Source organism: Sarcophilus harrisii, chromosome 5, assembly GCF_902635505.1.
Source record: "Sarcophilus harrisii chromosome 5, mSarHar1.11, whole genome shotgun sequence".
In the NCBI taxonomy this organism is placed as follows: domain Eukaryota; kingdom Metazoa; phylum Chordata; class Mammalia; order Dasyuromorphia; family Dasyuridae; genus Sarcophilus; species Sarcophilus harrisii.
In genome coordinates, this window is record NC_045430.1 from 275,285,970 (window position 1) to 275,309,333 (window position 23,364).

Consider the following 23,364-nt stretch of genomic DNA (forward strand, 5'->3'; position numbering starts at 1 on the left):
AAGCTGGGGGAGGTTGCAGGGGACTTTAAATGCTAAGTGGAGGCACTTGTATTTTGTCAAAGGGGAAGTAGGAAGCCATGGAGTTGACTGAATGACATGATCTGATCTAAGGGAGTGACATGGTCAGATGGAGGTTTAAAAAAATCCCATGGGCAGCCATGTGTAAGGTAGACTGGCCTGGGGATACTTGGGGCAGGGAGCCCACTAAGCAGCCTGTTGTTGCAAGAAGAGATGATGGGGTCCGTCACTACAGGAGTAGCTGTTTGAGTAGAGGCAAGGGTACAAAGGTGAAAAGTGTTATAGAGAATGAAATGAGGTCTGCCAACTGATCAGCTACATGAGGGGAGACAGAGAGAGAGAGAGAGAGACAGAGAGAGAGAGAGAGACAGAGAGACAGAGAGAGAGACAGAGAGAGAGAATAATGTAGAGAATATGAGTTGAAGTTGTGAGCTAGCTTTGAAGTCAGGAAGAACTGGTGGTATGACACTGGGCAAGTCATTTAAACTCTCAGTGCTCCCAGAAAAGGTGCAATCTGCATCAGCAGAAGGGATTTCCTCATGTGGGAATTCCCAAATTGGTAAAATCCCAGGATGATACCTCTACCACATTGTGGCTGGCCTTCAAGAGTTCCTGGGATCAGAGCCTTGCCCAGTTTTTTACTGGTCCCACACTAGGCAGCCTGGTCCTGCCTCCTAACAGGGATGGAGTCTGCATTTTCCACCTTGGTAAGTGAGGCAGTCCGGTATTAGGGAAGTGCAATCAGGCCTTCGGAGGCTCTGACCCACACTGACTGTATGAATCTTTGTCAGTCACGTAACCTTTGCTCCCAAGGCACCTCTAAATCGCAAACCCAGAGGCTTCTGTGGGATTCCTTATGCCTGTGGAATCATGGATATGGGTGAAAACGTGTTACTCATGTCCCTTGTTTTTGAATGTGTGGGTTATCCCCCCCCCCACCTCCCCACGAAGCTCTCATAACAAAAAGCCCCCAAAACAAACAAAAAACCAAGTGACTGATAATAATTAATTAAACAAAACTGACTGACAACAGCTAATTAAGCAAAACTGACGGACAAACCCATCAGGTGTGACAGCATATGGAAGATCCCATCCCCACAGTCCCCCATTCCCCAGTAAGAGGAGGGAAGTAGCTTCCCATCTGTTCTCAGGAGCCGAGCTTGGGCCTCCAGATTCTGGGAGTCCTGCTGCCTGTTGGGGCCCTGAGTCCCGGGGGTGGGCGCGGATCTCCCCCCTCGGGCTCCGCGGCCTCGGATCTCCGGGCGCTCACGGACGGCCCTTTCCTTTGTCTGGGTCCCCGAGCCTCCTCCTTTGCGAGGGGCGACGTCCCAGCCCGGGCACGGCCACTTTCCCCCCCACCCCGACGGGGGACCACTTTTCTGGCAGGTTTGGCCGCCGCGGGCCAGGCCCGGGGAAGACGTTCTGGTGTCGGGGCCTGCTAGTCTTTGTGTTAGCGACCTCCCCGAGCCGCCAAGCCTTTCTGCCCTGACAGCTGAGCTCAGTGGAGAACAGGGGCCGGCTGCCCCCTTGAGTCCTGCGCGTTGGGCCCCCGGCGCCGGCGGCGCGGCTAAGTGGGTGTACCTCGGCGCGGGCACGGCCGGCCTCCAGCCTGGGGAGAGGGGCGGCGTGGGCCCGGCCGCCTTCAGCTCTATTAGAGGCGGATGGGGCACCGGGAGCGGCCTGATGTTCCTGCTAATGCTTCCATCAAGGCGGCCCGGGGCCCGCTGGGGGCAGGGATGCCTGAGTGGCCGCAGAGCACGTCCTGCGGGGCGGCCGCCGGCCGGCAGCTGAGCTCCCGTTCCGGGTGCCGGGCTCTCTCCTCGGCGGCCCCGGGGGCCGGGGCTCCCACCGCGCGGGAGCCGGGAGCGGGTGCTGAGTCACTCGGCCGGGGGCGGGCGCGAGGGGAGCGGGAGCCCGCCGGGAGCCGGCCTCCCCCTCTTTGAGGGGGCGGCCGCGAAGCCGAACATCATTTCCCCGCCTCGGGAGCCGTGGGCAGAGATTGCTATTCATTAGCGCGCGGTGTTTTAAGCCGAGCCACCTTCCCGTTCCCTCCCCTAATTGCACTGCGGCATCTCGAGAAAGGCTTGGTGAATCATAGCCCCGAGCCTGGACAGTTGGCGCCTCCCTTTGGAAGGAGCCCGGGACAATGAGGGAAAACGCGGCGGCCAGATTTGTGCCCCGAGTCAGAGCTCAGGCAAAGAGCCCGCCCCCCAGGTCCCTCGGGCCCCCTCCCCTCCCCTGCGCAATGGCCAAGCCCGGGGGTTCGGGGTGACCTTTCTGCAGTATAGAGGGCCCAGAGCCCCGAGGGCTTCAGGTCTATAAGTGGGTCTCAGGGCTGGGGGACAAGCCCCCGAGGCAGGGTTTGAAACCTGGTCTTCGGACTCCAAGCCCAGCCCCCTGCAGAGCCTCTGCGGCATCTGGATATCCGAGGCCAGACCTGCTCGGTGCCCCAGGGCCAGTGGGCAGCCAGAGGGAGGGGCTGCGCCTCTTTCTGCAGGCCTCCTGAGGGCGTGGGGTCCTTTGGAGGATGCCCACCCTCCTTTCTCCCCTGCCCTGGCTCCCACGCCACTTCAGCTCCCCAGCCTCCCATCCGGGCACCCACCTCTCAGTGTCTCTTCCCGGCTCTTACTGCACATCCCACCTCGGAAATCTCCCCAAAGCTCAAGTCCCTCTGCGTGCTCTCGGACTCAGGAAGTCACACCGTGGCTCCCAGGATCCAAAAGCCTCCACCTTAAAGCAGAGCCGAGCTCCACGCTGCCTTTCCACACTTAGTGCCCCTTTCCTTCTTTGCGCACCGCTATTCCTGCCACGCTTTGACCCTCAAAGTGCAGCGTTCCAGAGTTTGAACCAGCACCTCTTCCTCCCCCTGCCAGGGGTGCCCTCCCTGGCTCCCTTCAGCCATGTGTTCCCCCCTACAAGAGACCTTTTTCCTCCTTCATTGGTGCCCTCCTTAAATTACCTCGGATGGATTTATCTGCTCACAGGGTCTATCTTCCTAGCAAAAAATAAACTGGGGCAGGAACTAGTTTTTGTCATGTTTTGCTTTATCTTTGCATCCTTGGCACTTGGTACAGGGCCTGGCAATCGGTAGGTTCACAATGGGCACTTAATGGGTGGGATTAGATTAGATTGGATATTAGAGCATGGGATGCTTCAGGATAGAATTACAGAATCAAAGAACTTCAGAGCTGGAAGCAATCTTAGAGATGTTCTTGTTCCTCATTTCACAGATAAGGACAATTGAGGGCCAGTGATCAATTCATTCACACAAAAGTACTCATGCAAGAACCCAGCTTTAATTGCCATCCTCCCTGGGATCATTTCTAGTTTAAAAGGTCAGGTTACTCTAGGGGAGGGAGTGGGGGAAAAGGGGGGAATTTGGAACATAAGGTTTTACAGGTTGAAAAATTATCTATGCACATGTTATGAAATAAAAAGCTTTAATTAAAAAAAAAACAATAAAGGTAAGCTAGGTAGTGGTAGAATTTCAGGCAGCAACAGAGATCCTATATGAGAAATTCTGGAGTACTGTGATTTTCCTGCGTCCTTAAGCCTGCCAGGGGAGCCCATGTGCTGGTCTGTCTCTAAGCCTTGCACCCAGGAGGGTGCAGAATGGCGCATTAGGAAGTGTTTGGAGCAGCAAATAACAATCATATTTATCTTCATTTTGATCAGTCCCCCCAGCGGGCCCACTTCAGGCAGAGGCAAGAATATTTGTGGGTCTAAATTACCCAGAAAAAGATGACTTCATAACCATGACCTTCCTTGACAATGCTGGAGCTGGAATCTTTTCCTCAGTCTATGCAGCAGAAAAGTGAAATGGAGAGTTGACAATTAATGAATTTGGGGCCTGATAGACCCTCCATCTGGAGAATTCAGAACTGAGAATCTTTTTGAATTATTCAGGCAATTGCTCACTATACTTTTGAGATATATAGCCCAAGATTCAATACAGTAAACATTTATTAAGCACTTACAATGGGCTAAGCATGGTGCTAAACCTGGGGGATAAGAAGAAGAAGAAAAACAATCCTTGACCTCGAGGGGCTTACTATTATATGAAGCAAGACTAGATACAAAGGGACGGAGGGAGGGGGAGTTCCTAGATTGTAGATTTCCAGCTTGCTTGGCTCTAGAGAACATCCAGTAATAGCCCACCCCTCACCAAGTCACTCAGGAGCTGAGCAGAGACTCTGCCTCCGAGTCCAGATCCTCCAGCCTGACCCAGAGTTCTTTCAGACTTTGGCCAAACCAAGGAGCCAGGCAACTGTAGGAAGGTCAGGATCTGCAGGACCCCCAGACAGCTGTATGGTCCAGGACCCCAAAGGAATGACCAGTAAAATGGCTTTTTAAGGCTGAGGTTCTTCACCCTAGCACCAAGGTTGAACCCCATATCCCTTCCCATTTTAGTTGTCAACATTTCCTGGCTGGAGACTCGATGACATCTCACCTCTGCCCTCTAAAAATTGGGGAACACTACCCAAAATCCTCTGCTCTAGGGACATGATGGAAAGGGAGCAAAGGGGCTTACCCAAAGGGCGGCGATTGGTCTTGTGCTCAGAATCCTGGACCTTAGAATCCCTGCTCCTGGGCTGGGAGACCATCTTTACAGTGGGGGAAACTGAGACCCACAGAGATTCTTGAAGTTTACACAGTGGCAGAGGCCCCAAGAGTCGGTGGTCTCTTTGCTGTTCCCTGATTTCAGGGGACTCGGCCATGGATTCGGCCGAGGAGCCCATTTAAGTCTGGGCTCGCCTGGGTCTGGCTCGGCTCAGGGAAGGCAGTGCTCCTCACTCCAGTCACAAAAGCAGATCTAGTCTCTCGGGAAGGGAAGGAAAGATGGCTACGGGGCAAGCTGGGGAGCTTCTTTCCCGTCCTCCATGCAGGTGGAAGGCCCCGGGTCTGACCACTCACCGCCCGGGCTGGCCCAGAGCCGAGGGGCTCCGGAGACAGTTGGTCCGAATGGCCACCCCCCTGCTTAGCATTCCCCACCACGTTTGCCTTTGCCTGGGCTGCACAAAGGCTCTTGTTTATTCCTTTGTCTGGTGTTTACCGAGGAGGCTCCATGGCCCCAGAGGATCTGGACGGCCTTTCTTCGTCCCCATTGCATCCCCTTCTCGGAGGGCCGAGTCGGTGGGCATGTGTCCCGGGGGGAGGGGGGACCCCAAGCCGTCTGCGACAGTGCCAGGCTGGAGAGGTGTCTGCAGGTGTTTATTCCTGGCTTTGCCAGTAGATGTCATGAGAGTAATAAAAAGCAGGCCCGCCTCCAGGTAGTCCTGTGGTGGCCCAGCCCGCCATCATGGAGAAATGACAGATCTGCCCTTTGCCTTCCATTGTGTGGGGCTTTTTATTCCTCCGGATAAGTGCAGCTTTTCCCTTGACGTTTGCGCATAATTTCTATTAATATCAGCTTATGGACACCTAGAAGGAAGAATAGATTTCAGGTTCCAATGGACTGAAAAACAGAATTTGCCAAAGGAAGCTCCTGCCCAATGGGGCTGGGGCCTGAAAGAACACAATGGGCAGGAGGGGGGGATTGTAAGGCACTCTGACAGGGGCTTTAAGTCCATTAAACCCTCCCAATAGGAACCCACCCTCTGCATTTTTCTTTCTTTTTTTTAAAGACTTCTTTTCTCACCTTTAACACTCCAGCGTTTCAATTGAAGCATTGAAGGTGAAAAATCTGATGTCTCCAAACCAAATGGGTGCCCGTCTATTGACAGAGAAGGTGCTGATGGGGCTCCTGGAAACCGTGGCCTTTTCAGGCTGGATCACGCTCGCGTCGCTCCCCACAGGACTATTGAGAAATTAGCAGAAGTAAGAAAGAAAGCAGCCAGCCTCAAACTCAATAGCCCCCTTTTCATTTCTGAAGCATTATCACCGTCCTTGATGATTTTTTGTCATCAGCCTCCAGATAACAAGGCAGCCTTTGACCATTTAATGCCGGCGATTAATTGGATGGGGACCGGGCCCTGCTTCATTCGGATGGGGGCTGGGGGGAATAGAAAAGGATGAAAGAAGAGCAGAATGGCCAGTCCCCACTGATTTCTCTTGCCTCCTCCAGCCCGTGACAATGACTTAGGAGCTTTGTCCTCAGATAATGTAAATTTCCTGAAGGAGGAGAGGGCAGGGGCTCTGGTGGGCCGGTACCACCTGGGCCTTTCAAATTGAAAAATGACTTGAAAGCCGGGCTCTCATGGTCACAAATGAAAAATGCTGTTTGTTCACTGGCACGAAGCAGTGGAGGCATGTTCCTGCATGAAAGAAATGAGGTCCCTTCAAGAGATGGCCTGGCTCCAGGGGAAGTATCCTGCCGACCCAGGCTAGTACTGAAGAGCTGGGGATGGGGGGACGGCTGGAAAACTAGTTTTTCTTTTGAAGAGTCAGTAAAGGCGACATTTTAAAAGTGTTTACACTGGGGCTACGCTGGGGATAGGAAGACAAAAGGAGTCGTCCCTGTCTTTGTGGAGCTTTCATTTTATTGGGGAGACGTCCCCAAACAAGCCCAAGGGTGCTTGATTGAGTCCATCCATCAGTGACCTTCCCCCACTTGAAGTGCTGCTTCTTACTCCCTTAAGCAGGGGAAAAGCTATTTCCTGATGGAATCAATCAATCAGAGGCTTTAGATCAAATTCTCAAAAGTCTGTGATCGGGGGCAGATGTCCTAGAAAGTGAATGGATGAGCATTGCAGAGGAAGTAGCTATAAAATAGCAAACCAGTTTTAGGACCCTAGGAATCAAGTGAATGGTTTGCTATTTAATAGATGCTTTACAGGGTTAGGATTGAGTTTTAATCAATTGGAAAATGCTTCCTAGTATTCTTAAGGAGGACATATCAAAGACCCCAGAAAAAGAACTTCCAGGAGCAGGGACTTAGCTGCCCCTTGGGAAGATGTGTTCCCTAACCTCAAACCCACTTCTCCCCTGGGCTCTATATTGAAAGGAGAATATGTCCAGACTTTTGGGAGAAGATGTGTTGTACCAACTGTCCTTACCATACTACATAAATAAATACCTTTCTAAAAGTTCATTGTTGGACCAACTAAAACCAACTGATAATCATGGCGGGGGGGGGGCAGGACACTGGTGGGGGCTTATGAACTATAACAGTAAGAAAAGTGTGCCTCTGACTCCAGCCCCCCAGCATTGCTTCTAAAACCCAGAGGTGCCCTGGTTCCCCACTCCAGCACTGTTTGCAAGCACCCACTGGGAGTTCAGAGAATGAATCTAAAGCAAGTGCTCCATAAGTAAATATAAGTGTTAAATCATTTCCAGTAGGAGAGAGTGCTCAGGAAATGCCTCCTGGCATAAGAGAGAGACCCCCCAGTTCTGTTTGTGAAGGCAGTCGGGTATTTTAGGACCTGGAGATGCATTCTGGGTCGGGGGAGATATGCAAAATTGAGGTAAAGGGACATAGAATGTGGACTGGCTAATGGGCCAGTTAGATTGGATTGGAGAGTAAGGGAAGAAAAATGGAGAGTCTGGAGGGAGAGCTGGTAGCTTTAGAAATAAGCAGGAACCCTTGCAGAGCCCTGAGTAGGGGAGGGCCCGGTCAGCTGTGCTTCAGGAAGGTCCCTTTGGCTGCTTTGTGGGGGCCAGGTTCCCGAGGCAGGGAGCTCAACCAGCAGGCGACTGAAAGGAGCAGGTGGGAGGCGAGCAGGGCTGCAAGAGCCCGGGCACGCTCTCTGACCAGGCTCTTACCAACATTTGCTTACAATGACTAGTGAGCCAGCTTTCCCCCTTTGCCTGGCTGGCCCAAGGAAGACACAGCAAGGAAGGTTAAATGGAGATGTGAGGATCCACTGGACCAACTCCCCGCGAAGGGCTTCCGGGTCATGGAAGAATCACTCAGATCTTTCCTAATTTAGTCAAGAAGCTCAAGCCTGTCGCTGCCTTGCAACCATGGCGACCATCTGATCATAATGCAGCCTTGTACAAGGGGGGGGGGGGGGGGGGAGAAAAAGAGGAAGAGGGGGGGAGGGGGAGAGTGAGAGATACAGAAAAAAAAACAGTGAGGAAGAGACAGAGAGACAGAGAAACAGAGACAGAGAAAGACAGGGAGAGACAGACAGAGAGAGAGAATCTCTAGACAGAGACAGAGAGACAGGGAGGGAAGAGAAAGAGACAGACACAGAGAAACACTGAGACAGACAAACAGAGAGGGAAAGAAGAAAGAAGGATGATAACATAAGAGATAGGCTTTGCCTCTTTTCTGACCATAACAGACCTAAAAACACAAAAAAATTCATACTCTTTGTCTTCTGCAGCTTTAAAATACAAAATGTACTCTATTTCAATAAGAAAGAAATAGAAGTTTTTCTTTTATTTGCTGAAGGTTACAGCTGACGTTAAATAAGGATGCTGTCATTTATTTTCAGAATTTTTCTTTTAATTCTTTGGGAGTCTTAGAACCTTTGTGGAGATGGAATTCTTGATTACTGATTTTAAGAATTCTGTGAATAGCATCTTTCCTGGTCCCTTCCACTGGCTAAATAACAAAGAACAGACACCCTGGGCTAAGAACTGAGACTGACTGATGCTCTCCTTCTCTGTCTCTGTCTCTGTCTCTTTCTCTCTCTCCCTCTCTCTGTCTCTCTCTCTCTCTTTTTCTCTATCTCTTTATCTCTCTCTCTGTCTCTCCCTCTATCTCTCTGTCTCTGTCTCTCTCTGTCTCTTTCTCTGCCTGTCTCTCTCTTGGTATCTCTTTCTGTCTCTGTCTCTGTCTTTGTCTCTATCTCTGTCTCTGTCTCTCTCTGTGTGTGTCTCTGTCTCTCTCTCTGTCTCTCTGTCTCTCTGTCTCTCTCTCTCTCTCTCTGTCTGTCTCTGTCTCTCTCTCTCTCTGTCTCTGTCTCTCTCTCTCTCTCTCTCTCTCTCTCTCTCTCTGTGTGTGTGTCTCTTTCTGTCTCTGTATCTCTCTGTCTCTTTCTTTCTTTCTCTCTCCTTATGCATGCATACGAGTGTGTGTGAGTACAGATAAGCCAGACTTCCTCTCTGGCTGTACTTCACCATTCAACTTTAGCCAGAGACAGTATGATAGTGGAGGAAAGAGCACTGAATTCAAATCCATCTCCAAGAGCATTTGTCATGAGTGACTTTCTCTGGGCCTCAGTTTTCTTATCTGTAAAATGAGAACTTGAAACTAGTAACCAAGATCCCTTGTAGCAACCTTATATGATTCTGTGATTAGGATATCCCCTGGATTGATGTTGCTTATACCAACCTATCCTACAATTGGCAGAAGGAACACTGAAATTGGAGTCAGAAATCCCAGTTTTCAAGTCTTACCCCCGACAATTGCTGCATGATCATGAACAAATTATGTATGTAGCCTTTTAAAATCTCAGTTTATTCATCTATAACATGAGCTGATACTACTTCCATAATACCTGTAATTGTGCTAGTCCTATATTTTTAATTTTACATGAATAATATAATCTATAGTATTTATAACATGTATAAGGTGATAGTCTTGTTTTTATTTCACATGAATATATATTACACGTGTCATATTGATATCATATTTATAAGGTGATCACAATCCTATATTTTTGTTTCCCCTGAATAGTTGAGCCAGGATTTATGCCCTGATCTTCTAGCTCACTCTCTTCCCATGGCACCGCATTGCTAATAACAAAAAGGGTATTCCATTTCACTTTTAATGTCAGCGTTTCCATCAGTTGTAGGTTTATTTAATCTTATCACTTTGGAGGCTTAATGAAGACTTTGGAGTAAACTTTCAGTAAATGGCTTTTGGAATTATTAAACGCTTCCACTTCCCTGTGACACTGATTCCATCAGAGAAGACCTTTAAAACCTCATGTATTCCAAAGGCATGACCATTAGCCGGTAGTTATCTCTTGAAGTCTGTGGTGATTTGTTCGTGGAATGGGCTCCTAAAATGTCTTTTGTCAGGACCAGTAGGGAATAGAAGATCAAGGGGATGAGTGTCGCCCATTCGTCTTTGGGTCAAGACTGGCAATTTCATGTTTTACGACATAGAAAATATTTCCTCTGCATCTTGTCTTTATCCAACATGGTGCTGGGAGGAAGGTGTATGGCCATGTAATCAATCTGTTTCTAGTAGAAGAGGATCCTCTTCAACCCTGTTGGAGGCTCTTGCCATCTCTCGCTGGCCACCTGTCTAGCCACCCAGCCTGGTCTTTGGATTGGAGAGCAAAACTGCACCTATATTTTGCCTTCTCCCTGTGGGAGGAAATCAAATCACCATCTGAGCTGGGGTTTAGGGCAAAGTTAATCTTGGGGAAGAGACCCAGATGGTAGGTTCCTGATCCTGCCGTGATCCAGTCCAAGAGCCTTTGCAAAGAGAAAAGCAAACCAGTGCCGGGCACATTCAGACCCGCCATGTGGTTTGCTTACTGGGAAATGTATGGCAACCTCCTGTTTTCTTCATTATATATTCCCTATGGTTCAGAGTTGAAGCCTACTTGAGTGAAAATTTCTTGCTTCTCTTCCTATTCCCGTCTCCCTTATTCCCTTTCATGTCAGCCCTGCTCTTCTCCGGCTCCTTATTCACACTCTTCCTTTGCCTTCCATGGCACCCCTTGGGACATCTGTTCCATCCTTAACAAACTGCCCTTCATACTACAACTCTTTTTCTCAGATACATGGGAGGATGGAAGGGGACCTACCTTTGTTTTGGCTTCTAAAAGGGAGCCGATAATTGTGTTGAACCCCTTTAGAGATTTTTTGGAATATTTCCCTTCTGCTTTTCTTCCAGAGTCTGATGTGTGTGGGAGAAGAGATTTCTGCCCATCCATCCCCAGAAACCTTTACCGGTAGCCTTGGGGCAGAAGCACAGGGGACCTCCCCCACGATGGAGCTTGGGTCTAATTTTCCACAAATATGGGCAATGGGATCCCCAGCTCCAATATCAGCACTCGGAGAGAAATGGAATCCAGGGAGAGAACAGCCTCTATTTCATCCCACAGAAAATGCACAAGGTAGAAATAGGACAGACATAAACAGAGATACAAAAATACACAAATCCTCCCCACCGACCACAAACAATTCACACAGTTCTCCTTCCTCTCGGGCGGGTCTCATTTTTCTCCCCGCGCCCTGGAGTCCCGACCTGGCCACCACATCAGTCCTGCGTGTCTCTGACAGTTACTCTTGGTATAACCATGGCCAGATAACTAAGTTCCAGGCACCTTCCTCTGGGATTCTAAGTTTAAAAAGGCTGAGAGGGCATCGGCTCAGGGATTTCGGGTGGATGAAGAGCAGGGCAAAGTAGGATGGTCGTCTCACTGTCTCCCCTAAGATTGATGAAACAACTTGGACTGTTTAGTTTGAGGAAGAGGAGACGTTGGGGGCCATAATTGATACTTGAAGGGATGTTCTCAGAGGAGAGATTAAACAAGAGGGGAAAAGGAGGGTTCTTTTTCCTCGGTCTCAGAATGAACTGACTTTCAGTCCCTTCTAACTCAACTGGGGGGCGAATGGGGCTCCCACATCCCCCAGGCCGAACTCCTCAGTCCCAGCTCCCTCTTGGCTCCTGGACATGTGAAAGTGGCAAATAATGGCCGGAAACAACTTCCTGTTTGGCTCATTTTAAGAAAAAAAACACAACTCCACAAAATGAGCCTTGAGTCAATGCAAACTTTGACCTACATTATGCTTCTCGGTGATGAAGAGAATGCTCTGGTTCCTAAGGCATCTGGAGCAACACAGTGGTTTATAGATTCCCTGAGAGTAATTTCTTAATTGCGAAGAAAAGCTAAAAGCAGAATGGAAAGTGAGCTAAGGCATGAGACTGAAGAGAATACACATTTTCCTCTGAGCTGAGCTGAGTGGTCAAAGGTGGGAGCTTATCTTCCTAGGCAACAAGGCGATTATCGCTGCAACACAAAAGGGAACAATTTTCTATTTATTTCATTTCTAAGGTAACTAGGCTATCAGTAGAGAGAGTTCAGGGCTTAAATTTTGCAAGATCTCCCGGGATCTTGGATGCTGTTCAGTTTTGTAATTCAAAAGAAGAGGGACGAAGAAGTATGTCCTTGGCTGGGAAGCAGGGAGCAGGAGCCAAAAAATTTTTCCCCATTAAAATTCAACCTAAGTTTACATAGTCTTCAGTTCTTCTACATGTAAAAACAGACTCGTGGTAATTGCAACAAATTTGTGGCAGCCGATGGCAGGGAAGGGCTGTGGTTACAGGACAAAGGCAGAGTTAGAGCTAGGAATTCTGCCTGGGGCAAGAGAGGGAATTCCGAGCAGGAGAGCAGTTAGAAGGCTGTAGGATGGTATTATCAGGGCCCTCCCTTCTTGGTAAAAGCCCTGGGCGTCCTGTCCTGGTTGTGACTATGGACAAAAGGGGTCTGGCAAGAGGTAAACAACTTCATATGCATTTATGTCTAACAGGTATGGGTGGTTAAGGCAGCAATCACTCCAGAAAGGTGGGAATAGCCAGGAAAAAGCCAGTGTGTGTCAGGTGTGTGGGGGACCGAGCTGGAGCCATATTCTTATCCAGGGCTAGGGCTATTAGAAATCATTAACACAGTGGATAGAATTAATTCAGCTTCACGCACTTGCCAGTTCTGTTACCCTGGATAAGATACTACCCTTTGTTTGCCTCAACTTCCCCAACTGCAAAATAGGATTAATAGCAGCACTTACCTCCCAGAGATGCTGTGAGAAATAAGTGAGAGGGCATTGGTATTGGATCAGCACAGTTCCTGGCCCACAGTCCGTGTAAGGTTTGTTATTGCCTACTTCTGTCAGCCAGGTGCTTTGGAGTCAGAACAATGTGGGTTCACAGCTGGGAATCTCAGGACTAGGTGCTCCAGGAACTCTCCTCTCAAAGACTGTGGGTAACCTCTAAAGTGGTCCCTTGTGTGAGTCTGTGTCTGAATCTCTGGGTCACCCCACTAGGGATTTATCCTTGTGTTTCTGGGAGAACCAGGACTCTTTTCTAGGGTCTCGTCTCCATAAGAACCTTTGGACTTCAGCAAAGTTCTTTGTGAATAAACCACAGAAAATCTACTCTTGGGATCTTTGAGGGCAGGAACTCTGTTTTTCACCTTTCTTTAAATTCCCAGTACTTAGTCCATGTCCAGCACATTGGAGATTCTTAATAAATTCCTGTTGACTTGGCTTATGTTTGAAATGCAGGGACAAAAGATATTGAAGAGCCTGCCAAAGCCGGGTATTAGAATTGGGTAGCAAAACATGGGGGCTCACGTTTAACCTTTATCAGATCATATTTAACCTATATCAGATTGTTTGCTGTCTTGGGGAAGGGGAAGATAAGGGAGGGAGGGAGGGAGAGAGAAAAATTTGTAGCCTGAGGTCTTACAAAATGAGTGCTGAAAACTATCTTTACGTGTATTTGGTAAAATCAAATATTATTAAAAATAAAAAAAATGGTGACAACAGAAGAAGAGGGTTGGGTAATTAATTAACATTTGGAGAGTAATAAAAAGTGAAAGGTTCCTGGCCAGGTGCCAGGCAGAGGAGCTGCTCTCCCAGGAAGCTCAGGGTCCAAGGCCCACGCATAGACCCTTCTAGCTCATCTAATGACCTTTGGGGTCTGTCTTTAGGTATTAAGGAGGGACTGTGATCATTGAATTGGGAGAGTCCCCGGCTGCTGCTGGAACAGGTCCAGACAAGGCTCCCTTATCTCACAGATCAAGGAAAAATGTTCAGGGAAAAAGGCAGCATTTTCTCCATTTCTGAACTATTTGGCTTGGGATTATTACATTGTAGATTTAGAATTGAAAAGGTCTCCAAGGCCACTTAATTCAAATCTGCTCATTTTACAATAAGAAAAAAGAGGGCTAAAGAAATCAAGTGTTTTGTCCAAAGGGACACAGCTAAGCAGTAGCCACGGTGAGATTTGAAGCAGGTCCTTTGGCTGCTGACACTGTCCTAAGAGCCCAGCTCTGTGGGTCTTTCTCTCCTTCCCCTGGTTTAGCCCTTTTGCCTGAGGGTACCATAATGATCACACCTCCACACAAACACACAAGCCCTTGTTAGGATGTTTTGTTGGGAATTTCAAGGTCTGTATTTTTACCAAATTACTTAGGGTTGGAAATCCAGGCAATTAGTTCAAGCATCAGAAGTAAACTTGGTACAATGAGAACAGAGCTGGCAACCTGGCTCCCTTGGCCAGAGAGGGCTGGACTGGTGCTTGGAGGTACTTCTGAGCCGCCCTCCCACTGGACTCCAAAGAGCTGGTTTGATTCCCGTTCCAGACTAGCCTCTCGGCGCTAACAGAGGCAGAAGAGGGAGCAACTGGCAGGCGCAGCTGGAGGAGGCAGTGCCAAGCTGCCCATAGCCACCCATGGCTCCCATCGATGGAAGGGCCGGGGGCTCTCCCAGGATAGGCAATGGCCCATGGCTCTCAGCAGGTGTGCCGAGGACTTGCGCCATCCACAAGCATGTCGCCAGGATCCCTCACAGCAGAATCAGGTTGAGAACTAGGGCAGTGCCCCATGGGCTCCGAAGGGGCTGCCAGGCAGATGGATGGATCAGTGGGTAGAGCATAGAATCTGGAGTTAGGAAGCCCTGAATTCAAATCCAGCCTCAGACACTTACTAGCTGTGTGAGCCTGGACAAGTCACTTGGTTTCCTCATTTGTAAAATAAGCCAGAGAAGGAAATAACAACCCACTTCAGTAGCTTAGCCAAGAAAACTCCAGTTAGGGCCACAAGGGCCAGACAAGATGCACAAGAACAAGGGAACTATGGGATATTCTTCTGGTGTAGGGAATCCATGAAATGGGTACAGTTAAGAAGCTGTTAGTTGTTGGAAGTTAGTGACAAAGTGCATGGAGTGTATAGAAAACAGGAGGAGATGATGATGTGAGTGCACTAGAGAGAACGAGATTAACTGGATAGGGCCATGATGGTGGAAGGCGAGAAAGCCCAAGTGTGGATGTGAGTGGGGTGAGTGGGAGTAGCCTTTGTGGTCTGTTCTCTTGTCAGTTAGTGGGGTGAGGCTCCCTGGGGTGTGTAGGAGGTTCTAAGTACAGATCCCCAGAGGGCTCAGTTTGACCCATTTGTTGAAGCTCCAGTTATGAAATAAATCTAAGGTCAAGATTTAGAATAGGAATATGCCTTGGAAGCCAGCAAGGTGACGCCCTCATTTTGGCCACTCCCTTAAGGCCACCGGGGTCCAACGCACCAGTGAACCATGGTCCCCAACTCCGGAGTCTTGTGCTAGTGAAGAGTGATGATGAAGGGAGCACGTGGAGGCACCCAAGGGGCCTTAGCCTGTACATCACCGACCCTGCAAACTACAGTTTCTGCTGCTGTTCCTGTCAGTGCCCACAGAACGCTCAGGAAAGAAGACAGCATTTTCTCCATTTCTGAACTATTTGGCTTGGGATTATTACATTGTAGATTAGGATTGAAAAGGCCTCCAAGGCCACTTAATTCAAATCTGCTCATTTTACAATAAGAAAAAAGAGGTCTTAGGTATTAAGGAGGCACCTTAATCTAGCACCAAGGACAGTGGCAAGTGTCCCATCATCCCTCCCGGGAGAAGTTGGAGCCCCCAGAATTCCCACACCTGGGGGAGAGGAAGAGTGAGAACATTAAGCATGTGTCAGTGAGTCACGCCATTCACCATTGCCAGGCCATCTGGTTGGAGGCCCCTTGCCTTCTCCAGACAAGCTTTAGCAGATAATCCACAGCAAAATTAGGCTTCGGTTCCCTCGGCCTGAGCATGACATGGAGAATCTCAATGTCCAGTAATTTGTGTGTTTGTCTGGAGGCGGGAGGAGAGCTGGTGTGGAGTTAAATGGTCATTACAGGACCCCAAACCTTAATTTGAAGCGATTAAATGGAGACTTGGAACGATTCTTTGGAAAGGTTGTTAGTTCTTGGCTTAAGTCAATAAACACTGAAGTCAACTGTTTACTCCCAGACACATGGTGGCTTCCATCACTCCTCCCTCTGCGGACCCGGTTCCTGACCTGCGCCTTCCAGGATGACTTCTGAGTTCCAGACCTGCCTGTGCACCTGCCAGCACATCTCCATCTGGATGTCTCACTGGCACCTCCAGCTCCCCGGCTGAGCTCATCATTTCCACCCTCAACTCGCTCCTCCTCCTGACTTTGGAGGGTTTCACCATCACCCTGGCTCCCACACCTGTAACCCTGGGGTTATCTTGGCTTTCCACGCTTCTCTCACCCCTCCCATGCAGGCCCCAGACACTGCCAATTCCATCTGCGCAATGGCTCTGGAATCTGTCTCCTTCTCTCCGTTCCCACCATTCTCGCCCCGGCGAAGGCTGTTCCAGAAGCTAACGGCTCCTCCTTCCTTTACTCTTTTCTCTTCAATCCATCAGCCTTCTTACCACATGGGATCCCATGGATCAAAGTGTCCCCCTACTTCACCAGCGAGGCCCACGTTCATTCTCAAGAGCACAGTCTAATTCATGGGCCAACCGGAGAATGCCAGGGCACTTTTCAGGGCTCTCTAATAGCCCCCAGTTTGCACCCGTGTGATTCTCTATTCTACACAGTGCTGGAAGCTAATAGATAGAATTACTGAGTCATAAAGCTATTTCTACCCTGTAAAATTGGGAAAGAAAGGCTCCTTCCCCACCACCACGCCCAGAACTTGTTAGGGGACAGAACAAAAGGCTCTGAATAGCTCATTGGTGGCAACCTGCCCACAAACCCAAAAGCTTTGGCTCTCCCTGCAAGCCTGCCCGCCCCAGGTAAAGCTGTGCTGTTCCCTTCCCTTCATGGTGCTGGTTGAACCTGAGGTCCTTGTAAAAGGGCTCAAGGATGCCCATCTTTTTTTTAAGCTTTTTATTTACAAGATAGATACATGGGTAATTTTTCAGCATTGACAGTTGCAAATCTTTTTGTTCCAACTTTTTCCCTCCTTCTCTCACCCCCTCCCCCAGATGGCAGGTTGGCCAACACATGTAAAATATGTTGAAGTATAAGTTAAATACAATATATCTATACATATCCATACAGTTATTTTGCTGGACAAAAAGAGTCGGACTCTGACATAGTGTACAATTAGCCTGTGAAGGAAATCAAAAATGCAGGTGGGAAAAAATAGAGGGATTGGGAATTCTATGTAGTGGTTCACACTCATCTCCCAGAGTTCTTTTGCTGGGTGTGGCTGGTTCAGTTCATTACTGCTCCATTGGAACTGATTTGGTTCTTCTCATTGCTGAAGATGGCCAGATCCATCAGAACTGATCATCATATGGTATTGTTGTTGAAAAGGATGCCCATCTTAAATGTGCCCTTCACTGAAAACCAAGAGCCATTCCCCAAAGCATATGAACAACCAGTTCTCAAAAGAAAAACGGCAACTATCAGGAACAATAGGGAGCATGGCTCCAAACCAATAATAGAGAAATGCAAATTCAACCAATCTTGAGATTCCACCCCCAATGCAGCAAATTGGCAAAAGTGACAAAAAGGGGGAACAGTTAATGCTGGGAAATATTAGTTAACTGATACATTGTTGGTGGAGCTAAGAATTGGTGCAACCATTCTCAAAAGCAATTTGGAATTCACCCAAGGTGAATAAGATGCCCATAACCCTTGATCCAGAGTGTGAGACATTTACTGCAATGTCTAAGATAGAAAATTCTCCAAGAAACTATTATATTTGTAGGAACACTTTTTGTAGAACTGAAAACAAAAGAGGTGCCTAGGAATAGTGGGGTGCAAAAATATAAAAGCAATAAATGACACTAATGATAACAGCATTTATAGAGACTGATTGGATCAGAAATACCAAGAATTGGCAGGTGATTGTAGATGTGACCCTTTGGGGTCACATTAGACTACCCCAGATGTGTGGACTAGCAGCCTGTACTATTGTAACAGCTTCCTGTCTGGGCTCTAGCATCTTTTCACACTCACTGTCTCTAGTTTATCCTTTATAGGGCTCACAAAACAACCTTCCTAATACACAGGTCTCTCCCCAGCTCACAAACCTCCATGGCTCCCTATTACCTCAAGAATGTGCCACAAATTTTTCAGCCTCCACAGCCTTTATCCAGGCTATTTCTCTGACCCATGTCACCTCCAGGTGACATGAGAGGGAACTGCCCATTCTCTGACTTAGCCTTTCCTCCTCATGCTTAGAAGATTCTCCTTTATCTTTGTCTTTTAAAGTATTTCCCTTATTTCAAGACCCATCTTCCTTGGAAGGCTTCCTGTGCCCCACTTTTGTGCAGGGAAGTTTTCCCCATTTCCCATTTCCTTATCCCTCAGTGCTTCCTTCTTTGGTCCTTTCCCAGGCAACTTTGTATTTTGCTGCCCTGTTTACAGGATATGTTCCTTCCCTCCCCCCCTTTCCCTTTCCTCCTTACCTCCCCCTCCTTCCCCCCATCCCAGAGGCAGGGACTATATGATTTTTCATACATAATACATGATAGATGTTTAATTAGTACTTGAATTATAATAAAAGTCACCACCCCCTCAGGCCCTTAGCTTCCTGTCTGTAGCAGATGAGGGTTGGGTTTGATTATCTCCCAGGGTCCCTCTGGTCCTCAGAGTTTCTGTGTTTCCAGGGGGCTCCCATGTGGGAGATTTCACCTTAATGGGCAGGGGGGAAGATGTGCCTGTGAGCAAGAAGGTAGCCGGCCCTTTGGGCTTCCCATGCCCCTTCCCCCACATTTGCTACACGCTTCTTCATCAGGCTTTAGCTCCCTCAAAGCTCCCTCTAGGGCTGTTCCTTGTATGACATCCCTGGAGATGTCAGTGTCTGCCTGTACCCAATGGGGCTTTTCCATTCCATTATTTCATAAAATCACAGATTTGAGCTAGACAGCATCTTCAAAGCTGTCCCGAAGCCCAGAAAGCTCCAACTTGCTCACAATCCCATAGTAAGTGTCAGGAGGGAGATCTGAACTCAGATCTACTCTGATCCAAAGTCTGCGCAGAGATCCATGCTGCTACTTTAATTCTGGACCACATTTCCTTATTTCTCCTTGACAGAGGGCAGAGACAAAAATATCAGCAGAAATCCTTCATGTTCTTATCTTCTCCCAAGTGTTCACAGAATTTGAGCCTCGGGAGGGATCTCAGAGGAAGGAGTCTCCTTTGCAACGCTTTATATAAATGGTCTGAGCTCCTCCACCCCCCTCCATTCCCTTAAGCCAGAGGGAAAGCCCTCCCCTCCTGAGGCACCCATTCCTTTCAAGGACAGCTTGTGGTCGGGGAGGCCTTTCCAATTATCAAGCTGACATTTTCTTCCTCCCTTGTTCCTCTTTCTGTCCCTCTAGAGTCAGGCAGAAAAGCTTTAATTTATCCTCCACATTCAAAACCAGCTCTCATGTCTTCCCTCCTCCAGCCTTCTCTTCTAGGGTAAATACACCCATTTCCTTGAACCATCCTCATATGATCTGGCTAGTTGTCTGGACACTCTCTGGCTAATCAGTGTCTCTCTTAATGTCAGAACTGAACCCAATGATCGGGATAAGGGGACAAGGGATATGGATCCTGGGATGATCACTTACCTATGTATAGAAGCTCCAATCCCTCTTAATGTAGTCGAAGACTGACTTTACTTTCACAGCTTTCACCAACCCCGAGGGAGCTTCTGTGCTGTTAAAAACAGCCCACATCTCAGAACATCTGGTGAAAAGTTGCGTCTCCCTCATTTCACATCTGTAAAAGTGATTTTTATTCCCTATGAAAGGACTTGACATTGAATTTCATTGTGTTACATCGAGCCTAGTGCTCCAGCCTGACAACGTATCCCCTGCCATGTTACTTATTCCTCTGAACTTTCCATCTCCTGCAAGCTTTCTGAGCATGTCCTGTCTGCCTTAACCCACGTCACTGAGCTGACCATCCTGAGCCAAGCCCTGGTTCACGCCACTAGAGACTTCCCACCATTCTAACACTGTGGATCCCCAGCATCTACTCCCCGAGTCTGGCCATGGAATCGTTTCCAAATCTGTTGATTGTTTTCTTGTTTAACCCAATAATTCTCCACCTTTTCTACAACTTTAGTAGTAGGTGTTTGATCAAGCACTTTGGTGAAATCTAAGCAAAGGAAGGAAGGAAATAAACACTTACAAGCAAGCCCCGTGCTAATTGTTCTTACAAATATCCTCTCTATCCATAGCATTTCCCTCACTGATTGGTTTGGTTATCTTTTCACCAAGGCAAATGAGGTGAGTCTGCTCTGATCTATTCCTGATGAAGTCAGGCTGATTTTCAGATATTTGTCCATCATCTCTAATGACCATTTGAAGAGATTTCCCTTCAATTCAGAACAGTTTGCAGTTATGTTCCCTTAATTTTTTTTTTTTTTTTGCTGTGTCATTGGATTTTTCTGGCATTAAAATTGAGGCGTGGTGATGGTGACTAAGTCAGTGATGACAAAATGAAAAAACAGAACTTGCAGGGAGCAGATCTTTCTTAACCAGTCTCACCAGAACCTCTAAGCAGATGGGAAGGACCCTTCCAGACAACGGAGACTTCTTCATTTTAGTTTTTTAAATGTCTTGACATATTTTGCCATGACAGAACACTTTCCAATAAGCTCTGAGAGAAACCCTCTCACAACATGTATTTTCTTTAAAGTGAATCAACAGAGCAGAGGAAAATGGTCTTTCATTTTGACATTGGTGTGCTACAGTGACCATTGTAACTGAACAGAGCTTTGGTGAATGGAGGTTATTATGAACTGAACATAAACTCTTCACCTATATTCTTTCATCTCTTTATAGCTAAAATAAAACCCACATTCGATTAATTTGACTTTATTAAGTGCCAGCTGTATGCTTAAGAAGATACTGTGTAGATATGTGAAAAAAAAAAGTTATCTGACAGGATCTCGGCCCTTAAGAAGCTTACAGTCTGTGACAATAGCTGCAGGAAATTATATTCAGGAGCACTTGAAGTAGACTTTAAAGGAAGTGAAATTATCTGTTAGGAGGTTTAAATGAGAAATATTAGTTAAGAAGTAGATACTAAAGTGAAAAAAATATGTGCCATTACTCAAGGAAGAGGTTAAATGAAATATAATCAAATGCCCAAATGACTTTCTGGGAGAGGAAGGGAGAAATGGGATCCTTGAAGAGGGATCCACCACACATACACTTTCTGAGTCTTGCTCCAGAATTGATGGATCTCTATCCATTCAGGTGGGAGAATGGTTAGAGATTGTGCTCTTTACTTGTATAACTTGGTCTTCTTTTTCCTGGTTATCAGAAAAATGTAGTTCAATCAGTCATCAAGAATTTGCTAAGTATTTGCTGTGTGCTGAACACTGTGCTGAATGCTAGGAATAAAAAGAAAGGAAAAACCCCCAAACCCTTATTCCTTTCCTCAAGGAGCTCGTGTTCTGGTGGAAAAACAACATGAACATTATTCCATGCATGCAAGATAGAGATGATAGAAAGCCAATCTTGGAGAGAAGGTGTTGGCTGGGAGATCGGAGAAGACTTGTGGAAGGGGGAACTTGAGAGGAGCGGGCACCTCTCTCCTGCCGTGGCCCAGCTGCCAAACTGGTCTGTGACCTCGGTCTCCTCCTGGCACCTCTCTTGGCTTTTTGACCCTTAAGATCTCATATGAAATCCTCTGGTACCCAAGCCCTTTGGAACTTGGCCCCTTCCTTCTATTATAGTCTTTTTATGTCTTGCTTATCTTCATGTTCTTTGGGACAATGAACTCCCTGTTGTCCCTCACACAAAATACCCCCGACACTCCAGACTTGGTTCTTTACACCAGCTGCCTTCTTTATCCGGCCCTCTCTCCCTCTTCATCTCCACCTCTAACTTCTCATCATTCTTCAAATTTCCACTAAATTCCTTTGCCCATCATCCTTAACTTGAGCTCCCATTTATCACACATGTGTCTTAGATGTTCCCATTTGTCTGTATCTTGTCCCCACAACAGACTGTGAGCTCTCTGAGGGTAGGAATCAGTTTTTTTTCAGTTTGGCTTTTCTTTGTATTTTTAGCACTTAGAATAGTTCTTGATGGGTACTAGGAGCTTAATAAATGTTTGTGGTGTCCTCGACAATAAGAGGGAAGCTAGGAAAAGAGAAGCTATTTTGGACAGGTTGAATATGAGTCACATCAGGGACGCTTGGTTCAAAACATCTAAAAGCTAATTGGTGATGGGGATCTGGGGCTCAGAAAGAGACTAGGTAGATATAGATATTGATGAATGTGGATATAGATATACATTGATAGATAAAGAGATAAATATCTCAGAAATCATCCACATAGAGACGATAATTAAGTCCATGGGAACTGATGAGCTCAACATGTGAAATGGAAGATAGGGAAAAGAAGGGAAGGTCCAGGACCAAATCCTGGGGGACACCTATAGTTAGAGGGAGGAAGCTTCCAAAGGAAACGGAGAAGGAGAGGTCGGAGAGATAGGAGGAGGACCAGGAGAGAAGTGTCCTGAAAACCTGGAAAGAAGGGAGTGTTCAGGAGGAGGGAGTGACCAACAATGTCCAGGGATGCAAGGAGGGTAAGGGTTGAGTTCACTGGGGACAGGAATAAGTGTGCTTTTGTTCTTTTGTCCCCATGGTCTAGCATCCTTGCTTAAGGATGATTATTTAATGAATAATTAAATTCATTAAATCATAATTAAATCATAAATGAATAATGCTTAATGAACAATTGTTCAATTGAGTCCTCAGATTTTGATGAGAATTACTTCTCCATCTTCTGCTCTGGGGTAGCTAAGGGCTGGGTCTGGAGTCCAGAGGACTCATCTTCACGAGTTCAAATCCAGGCTCAGACACTTACTAACTGTGTGATTGGACAAATCACTTCACTCTGTCTCAGTTTCCTCATCTGTAAAATGAGCTGGAGGAGAAAATGGCCAACAGCCCCAGTATCTTGGTCAGGAAAACCCCAAAGGAGGTCACGAAGAGTTGGATGTGACTGAAAAACAAATGAACAACAACAAACCCTCCTAACCCTGGCCGGAAGATTGTGCTGCTGGTGGCTTAGCTAGCTCTGAAGGCTGGGTCAGGATGCTTGAGGAGGATGAAAGGCCCTGTTTCTACAAGGAAGTGTCTGTTTAACTGCTCTCACTTGCAGCCGCTCCAGAGTTTGGGGGATTTGGTTTCTGTGGTTGTGGGCAGAACCAGAAAGATGAATTTTCCTGTCTGGGACAAGTACCACAAACCACACCTCTCCTGAGCTACAGGAGTTTTTCAGCTGGGTGGGGCAGGATACTGAAACACGATTTGGATTCTGAGATAGGGCTGTAGTGATATGAAACTGCCATTGGAGAGGGGAGGAGTTCATCACAGCCGCCATCTGGTTGCTTCCTATTTTAGCAAATATTTTTTTGCTAACTAGGTGCTAAGTTCTGTTATTTCTAGCTGAGGAAGCACAATTAATGCTGTAAGCTAAAATTCAGTGCTCTGG

At 47.4% G+C, this 23,364-nt stretch overlaps 1 long non-coding RNA gene across 1 annotated transcript; it reads right to left on the reverse strand.

The window, feature by feature from the left end:
- Positions 1-3,413: 3,413 nt before the first annotated feature.
- LOC116419612 lies at positions 3,414-19,777 on the reverse strand. The gene is made up of 3 exons (XR_004229864.1): positions 19,477-19,777; positions 5,657-5,815; positions 3,414-5,439 (listed from the first exon to the last, which is right to left on the reverse strand). It is a non-coding gene; the product is annotated as an uncharacterized LOC116419612 (long non-coding RNA).
- Between the last annotated feature and the right edge of the window lie 3,587 nt (positions 19,778-23,364).